At 42.9% G+C, this 8,213-nt stretch overlaps 1 long non-coding RNA gene across 1 annotated transcript; it reads right to left on the bottom strand.

The window, feature by feature from the left end:
- Positions 1-854: 854 nt before the first annotated feature.
- On the bottom strand, positions 855-6,261 carry LOC108530657 (uncharacterized). Its single transcript, XR_001885922.1, has 2 exons — positions 6,130-6,261; positions 855-1,801 (listed from the first exon to the last, which is right to left on the bottom strand). It is a non-coding gene; the product is annotated as an uncharacterized LOC108530657 (long non-coding RNA).
- Between the last annotated feature and the right edge of the window lie 1,952 nt (positions 6,262-8,213).

Below are 8,213 nucleotides of genomic sequence, written 5' to 3'. Positions count from 1 at the left end.
CTAATTCATCATCACATTATTCTTTTAGATGGGTGGTATATGACCTGGGGAGGTAGGTACCAAACGGCTGCTCACATTAAAAACGTCTAAGCTTGGCTGGGTGCGGTGGCTCATGTCTATAATCCTAGCAATTTGGGAGGCTGAGGTGGGTGGATCACCTGAGGTCAGGAGTTTGAGACCAGCCCGCCCAACATGATGAAACCCCGTCTCTACTGAAAATACAAAAAATTAGCCAGGCGTGGTGGCAGGCGCCTGTAATCCCAGCTACTCAGGAGGCTGAAGCAGGAGAATCGCTTGAACTCAGGAGGCGGAGGTTGCAGTGAGCCGAGATTGCGCCATTGCATTCCAGCCTGGGCAACAAGAGTGAAACAGCATCTCAAAAATAAATAAATAAATAAATAAATAAATAAATAAATAAATAAATAAAATTTAAGGTTGTATAAATGGAAAAGGATGCGTGTCATCTACTTCCTGCTAAGAGCACAAAGGAGGTCTAGCTTTTCTAGTTAATATTATGGATATAGGTAGCCCAGAACCATACAATTTGGCCATCTCCTGGATAACATTTGCCATTTCACTCATTTCACTTAGGGTTGTATAGTCTTCCAATGTCTGCAATTCCCTTAATGGCCATTAGAGTCACAGATGAGAAAAAAAACTCTTCAGAAAACAGTATGAATAATGGGAGCAAGAGAAGAAGTTCCTGGTTATAGCCCACTCATATATTTTTGAAATATAGGTCAGATCTAGAGGAAATGAAAGAAACTTCCTGTTGAATTTTCATTTATAGTATGTGTCTGGAAATCTCTAAATGTAATTTCTTGGTGTAAAATAAACTGCAGAAATCTGGGATGTGTCAGTCTGCTTTATGTTTATTGAAGCCATTCTATTTGAAGCTGAAATGTTGTAAAATTATATAGTGGAGTGTACAGCTACAATTAGTTTAACAGACATGACCGTATTCCTCAATTGAAAGGCTGTCAAGACCTCAACTATCAGACACAAAAAAGATCCAGAAATCCCATAAATCCTGTCTCCTAGGAAGGATAACATTTCCCTTTGATTACTACACAACCCTTTGCATATGTTATTACCTTCTACCCTGTTTTCTGTGATTAACAAAAAGCCCTGCCCAAAGAGAAACAGCCACAAATAATGTTTTAAAATATTTTAACTGGTTAGGACAACTTGGAAGTTTCAGTGACCCCAACCAAGCACTAAAAATAAAAACCGGTTTGGGCAAAACTATGAAAGCCTCACCACTAGTGTGGCAAACGTCACCGTTTACCTCATCTTCAGTCTACTTTGATTTTGAATTTGTCTTCTAAACTGAGATGAGGACCCTATTTTTAATATTTGTTAAAGTAATGCCACTTGATAGATGTAGCCTTGATGTCACTTGTAGCAGACACTGTCGGCTGCCTCTGCAACCAATGGTGGGAGCCCTGATTTTGTGCTTGTGTTTATGCTCCTTCACATGTCCTGATTCCCATTCAGGGGTAAATCATGATTTTGCTGAGCCACTCATGGCAATTCCATTTTCCTTTTTAGTGATTGGTTGAAGGAGGGGCTCTGATCTAATAAGCCATGAGAGAAGGTCCCCTGGGAGGCTTCTGGAGAAGCCATCTCTTCTTTTGGGGTATGTTGTTATATCTGCATATAATTCCTGGAGGAGTGTAGCCATCTTTTGACTCTGGCACAAAGCTGACACATTGAGGAATGCAGAGCAGAGAGACGCAATGAATCTGGGTCCTTCATGATGTCATTAAAGCATCAAACCTTGCAGCAACCTACATTGAGACTTTGTAAAAATGTGAGATAATTAATTTTTCTTATTGTGTAAGTCAGGACTTTCTGTTACTTGCTTCCCTAGACACCCTAACTAATACTGCCAGAAGGAAAATATCTATATGAAGGCTCTTGGGGTTACAGACTTCTGCTTCACAGGCTGAGCTAAGACTCAGCCTCTGGAAGACTAAAAAGGCAGCATACTGTTGAACAAAGAGCCCTGGACTTAGGGTCAGAAAAACTAGCTCCAAATCACACGTGCCATTTATTATTTATGTGATCTCAGGCAGATAATTTAATCTGTCTGACCCAGCCAGATGTGGTGGCTCACGCCTGTAATCCCAGCACTTTGGGAGGCCGAGGTGGGTGGATCACCTGAGGTCAGGAGTCTGACAGCCTGACCAATCTGGTGAAACCATGTCTCTACTAAAAGTACAAATAATAATAATGGTGATGATGATAATAATAATAATAATAATTTAGTTGGGTGTGGTGGCACACGGCTGTAATCCCAGCCACTTGGGAGGTTGAGGCAGGAGAATAGCTTGAACCAGAGAGGCGGAGGTTGCAGGGAGCCAAGATCGCGCCATTGCACTCCATCCTGGGCAACAAGAGCGAAACTCTGCCTCAAAAAAAGAAAAAAAAAAAATCTGTCTGAACCTCAGATTAACAATGTTAACTCACAGTCTGGCTGTGAAGGTTCAGTGAAGTAGTGTGTGTGAAAGGCCACCAGGTGGAGACTCCTTGAGGGCAAAGTTTGTGTTGTGCTCATCTTTGTATCCTTATCAGACACTAGCTAGCATATAACCACAAATACTTTTACGGCACCTACTCTGTGCCAGTATTTTCCACATTGTAAGCATTTAACATGTTTTGTTTTGTTTTTGAGACAGAGTCTCACTCTGTTGCCCAGGCTGGGCATGATCTTGGCTCACTGCAACCTCTGCCTCCTGGGTTCAAGCAATTCTTGTGCCTCAGCCTCCCAAACAGCTGGGATTACAAGCATGCACCACCACACCTGGCTAATTTTTGTATTTTTAGTAGAGATGAGGTTTCACCATGTTGGCCAGGCTGGTCTCAAACTCCTGACCTCAAGTGATCTGCCCGCCTCAGCCTCCCAAAGTGCTGGGATTACAGGTGTGAGCCACCACACTTGGCCTATTATGTACTTTAAAGTATTTGTTTTATGTATTAACTCATTTAAATCTCAGAACAATGATGTATTAATTATTTCCCCTCTTTACAGATGAAGAAAGGCTCAGAGAGATTAAGTAATTTTCCATGGTCACCCAGATAGGAAATAGTAGAGTCAAAATTTGAATTCAGGCTCTTTCAGAGTCTAGGGTCCCATTTACACTATATTCTACATACTAGGGGCTCAGTATTTGTTAAATGGATGAATGGCGCCCACTAGCAGTTCAATTAATGTTTATTGGGAAAATGGGACATAGTAGTTGAATAACAATTTTTTTTCTTAAGAAGAAATATTATATTTTATATTGTGCTTTTTTTTTTTCTGTTTGGAAACAAAGAGGTTTTTCCAAGTTCAACAGGTTTCCACGTGGGGTCATTTTCCATGGTAAAGAGAGTGGCCGCCAAGGCAGCCACCTGTGGAATTAGGCCTGAATACAGTTACTGTTCTCTCTCAGGTCCAGAGAGTCTCTGAGATGAATAATGTGCCTAGTTTATCTATTTCATCTTCTCCAAAACAGCCTCTAAGAGCACATGCTGGGACTCTCCTAGCTACTAGAACATAATAGTCACACACCCTGACTAGTCCTCAGCTAAAGGTTGGTTGGGAAGACGAGTTTGTCTCCTGCTCTGCACGTCCTGTTTGCTGTTTGCTGTGGTGTTGTCGTCAGCATCAGTACTGCTTTGTTCAGCACACTACCACCCCCATCCACCTTGTTAAAAGCCGTGGGCAACAAACAGTCCTAAGGAAGGAACTCTAACAACAAAATCAAACACACAAATAATGAAAATAATAAATCCCACCCCAAGACAGATCATTGACTCACATCTTAGTGGATACGCTCTTTCTCCTAGGACAATTAATAGCAGGGCCTTCCTCAACTTCAAGACACCAAGCTGACTGCCCAATGGGAAAGAGTTGGTTTGGGAAGGAAGTCTTCTTCAGAGTGACAAGAGACATCTTAGAAGGAGGCCACCTCCTCTTCTTGCCAAGCCACACATTTAGTTTTTTTCAGTGATCCTATCACCTTTCAAGAATGTGGCCTTCTTCCTTTCCTTTCCAAGCCTCCTTTCCCTTCCTCCATACTTCACTCCCCCCTAGTCCCCATCTTCCTGGGGAAGTCACAATTTCCATTATTTGTCTACAGTTATTATAGTATGCAAAAACCAACCCTAGAATTGGTCTGTGCAGAAATATTGCTTCCAAATCCCTCCACATTCCACAACTCATATACATCATCAATACAAACGAAGCAGGAAGTTTTGTGGTAATTTTGTAGAGCAAAGGATCTAGTAAACATTAAACTCTAAACCAGCACTGTTCAATAGAAATACAATGCAAGCCACAAAGCAAGTCACCATATGTAATTTAAAATTTTCTGGTAACCACATTAAAAAGTAGAAAGAGGCCGGGCGCGGTGGCTCAAGCCTGTAATCCCAGCACTTTGGGAGGTCGAGACGGGCGGATCACGAGGTCAGGAGATCGAGACCATCCTGGCTAACACGGTGAAACCCCGTCTCTACTAAAAAATTCAAAAAAAAACTAGCCGGGCGAGGTGGCGGGCGCCTGTAGTCCCAGCTACTCAGGAGGCTGAGGCAGGAGAATGGCGTACACCCGGGAGGCGGAGCTTGCAGTGAGCTGAGATCCGGCCACTGCACTCCAGCCTGGGTGACAGAGTAAGACTCTGTCTCCAAAAAAAAAAAAAAAAAAAAAGTAGAAAGAAACAAGTGGAATTAACTCTAGTAATATATTTTAGTTAATCCAATATATTTAAAAGATCATTTCAACATGTAGTCAAGATAAAAATAAATAATGAAATATTTTATATATATATTTTAATGGTACATCTTTGAAATCCAGTTTTACAGTTAAATCTCAATTCAGACTAACCATATTTCAAGTACTCAGTTAACCACATGTGGCTAGTGGCTACCGTATTGGACAGCACAGTTCTATACTATTCGTATCTTTTCACATATTGTTCTTAATTCTTCTGAACAGTCTAATGTATTTTTGCATGAATCTAACCAGTGTGTTTAATCTCTCTTGGATTCCTTTCCCCTGAATTATTATATTATAAATATATGTCAGTTACATTTATATATTGTGTGCTTGTGTATATTTAAATATATATTAAAATACTTATCTCTATTATTTGTATGGTCCATTTACATAGGCTGCCATTTATAAAATTGATCTAATTATCTTCTGTTGCATTGCTATACTGATTGTCCATTTACCTATTGGGCATCTGGGTAATTTTCTTTCTTTTTTTGGTGGGGGGTGACAGAGTCTTGCTATGTTGCCCAGGCTGGAGTACAATGGCGTAATCTCAGCTCACTGCAACCTCCGCCTCCTGGGTTCAAGCAATTCTCCTGCCTCAGCCTCCTGAGTAACTGGGATTATAGGTGCGCACCACCACGCCTGGCTGATTTTTGTATTTTTAGTAGAGACAGGATTTCACCACGTTGGCCAGGCTGGTCTTGAATGCCTGACCTCGTGATCCACCCACCTCAGCCTCCCAAAGTGCTGGAATTACAGGCATGAGCTACTGTGCCCGGCCAAGCATCTGGGTAGTTTTCCATTGTTCTCTGTTATAAGTATTATTGCTATGAATGCCTTTTTCTTTGGAGTTAATTTTTCTCTCTTTCTATCTCTCTCTCCTTTCCTCCTTTCCTATTCTACTGTTTCTTTTAGGATTACAGAAAGTGAAGTTGAGAAATCTTCCTTCCTCATTCGGTCCAGGAAGGGAGTTTGTGTCCATACTTTTTCACTATATAAGCCCTACCTAAAAACATCTACATTTTCCGTGACAAATTAAAGTTGGTTACCAAGGCTGGGCCCAAAGTAGTTAATCCATGAATGTATAGAGAAAAAACAAAGGATGTCAATGGGGAAGCTTGAAAGTGTTAAGCAAATACCTTCTTTCATAAAGGCTTTTGTAGGAGAAAAGAAAATCCCCCCTCATTTTGAAGTCTAAGGAAGAGGATGTAGTAGCAAAATAGAAAACACATGCATGAATATGGATATAGTTTTCCACACAGCCCCAGTGACTCAAAGATGACAATGAAAAGATGATTATGGCTCCTATTACAAAGGTGATGAGCTGGATGTAATTAGGGATTAAATCTGAAATTCCCAGTACATACCCAGCGACTCATGAACTTGACAAGCTGCCATCGCTCTGAGATCCCTGGAGAAGCAGTGTGGCCAGCTTACGGGGGGAGAGGCATCTGGGGCACCTGCCCGTAGCAAGCCACTCATTGGAGTGATAACGAGCAGAGGGTCCTCTATGAGCAGACTGGAGTGGTGGTGTCCGCCCACTTTCCCTTTGTTGTGTGCGCATCAGCTGGCATCCTGGCAGGGTGGTGACTTGTCAGGAAGAAGACAAGTTGCTAGGTAACCAAGGAGGATGAGGGAAGCCCCGTCTGCCTTCCCCAGAGACAGAGTGCAAAGGGGCTCCAAGAAGGATTTGGATGTTAAAAAACAAAAACAAGTGCTACCCTAAGGAATAACAGGGGACTTTTTTTGTTTTGGAACAGGCTGGTTGGAAGAGAGAAGAGAATTGCTGTGAGTTAGAGGTGGAAGGGGAGGAAAGCAAAGCAAAGGAAGGTGTATAGCCAGACAGCAAAAGAGGAAAAAGTATGAAAAGGAGAGGAAGAAGATTGTGGGAAAGAAAGTTTCTTCATCAGCGATGGAAATGGCCCCACTGTAGGATGGTGTACTAGAGTCTCCATGAACTAAAGGGAATTCAGGGAGTTAAGATTGTCTGCACAAAAAACATGTTAACGTCGTTCTAAAGGTGTGGTTTCTAGACCGGCCACAATTCATCTGGAAACTTGTAGAAAATGTCATTCTCAAGCCCCATCCCAGGCCTCCTGCTTCAGAAACGTGTTTGTTTGTTTGTTTGTTTGTTTTTTGAGATGGAGTCTTGCTCTGTGGCCCAGGCTGGAGTGCAGTGGTGCGATCTTGGCTCACTGCAACCTCTGCCTCCTGGATTCAAGTGATTCTTCTCTTTAGCCTCCTGAGTAGCTGGGATTACAGGTGTGTGCTACCATGCCCGGCTAATTTTTGTATTTTTAATTGAGACGGGGTCTCACCATGTTGGCCAGACTGCTTTCAAACTCCTGACCTCAAGTGATCCGCCTGCCTTGGCCTCCCAAAGTGCTGGGATTACAGGTGTGAGCCACTGTGTCCAGCCTCAGAAATGTGTTTTAACTAGTGTTCCAGGTTATTAAAAAACATGCCTTTTGAAGTTTGAGGACCAACGCTACAAAGAAATGAGACAGATTTTGGAGGTGTAAGGAGGGGACATCAAAGCAAAAATTTTCTCATTAGTATTAGAAAAAAAATTACTTGCCTGGAAAAGTTAAACAGGCAAGGAAGTTTATCCGGAGTTATTGCAACAGGGGAGAAGGACTAAAACTCAGTGTGAACTCAACGCTGCTGATGCAGAGGGTGCAAAGTTTTTACAGGCTTTTAAAGGCTAGTGCAACATACCAGAGGATGTTGTGGAGAGGTCGTAGGTTGTTCGTGTTTGCTAATAAACTTCTATCTTTTGACAGGGGACGGTTTTATGACTTGGAGGAAAGTGTCCCGCTGAAATTAGACTCCCACAAAAACCCTCCACAAAAACTGGGAGACAGGGGTGCCATCTCCTTTGATGATTAAATTTCAAAGGGAGGGCTCCCAGGTCCTTGAGAAAGACATTCCTGGATTGTAAAACTGGCAGGAGGCTTTTGAAAAGATTTACATACATCTCAAAGGGGCGGAGAAAAAATGTACAATGACAAGAAATGCTCTAAGGAAAAAGGGAGGTTAGGAAGAACCCTGCCTAAGGCCGGGCGCGGTGGCTCAAGCCTGTAATCCCAGCACTTTGGGAGGCCGAGACGGGCGGATCACGAGGTCAGGAGATCGAGACCTGGCTAACATGGTGAAACCCCGTCTCTACTAAAAAAATACAAAAAAAAAACTAGCCGGGCGAGGTGGCGGGCGCCTGTAGTCCCAGCTACTCCGGAGGCTGAGGCAGGAGAATGGCGTGAACCCGGGAGGCGGAGCTTGCAGTGAGCTGGCATCCGGCCACTGCACTCCAGCCCGGGCGACAGAGCGAGACTCCGTCTCAAAAGGAAGAACCCTGCCTAAAGTTCAGTTAAGCTGAGGGAACATGAAGGCCCTCTTGGTCAGGGGCACAAGGGGACCCTTGTCTTAGTCAACAGAATGTTGTTTTCTCTTT

The sequence above is a fragment of the Rhinopithecus bieti genome, unplaced genomic scaffold (genome assembly GCF_001698545.2).
Source record: "Rhinopithecus bieti isolate Rb0 unplaced genomic scaffold, ASM169854v2 scaffold_7985, whole genome shotgun sequence".
In the NCBI taxonomy this organism is placed as follows: Eukaryota; Metazoa; Chordata; class Mammalia; order Primates; family Cercopithecidae; genus Rhinopithecus; species Rhinopithecus bieti.
The sequence above is the reverse complement of the archived record's forward strand: the minus strand, read 5'-3'. Positions and strand labels throughout refer to the sequence as shown.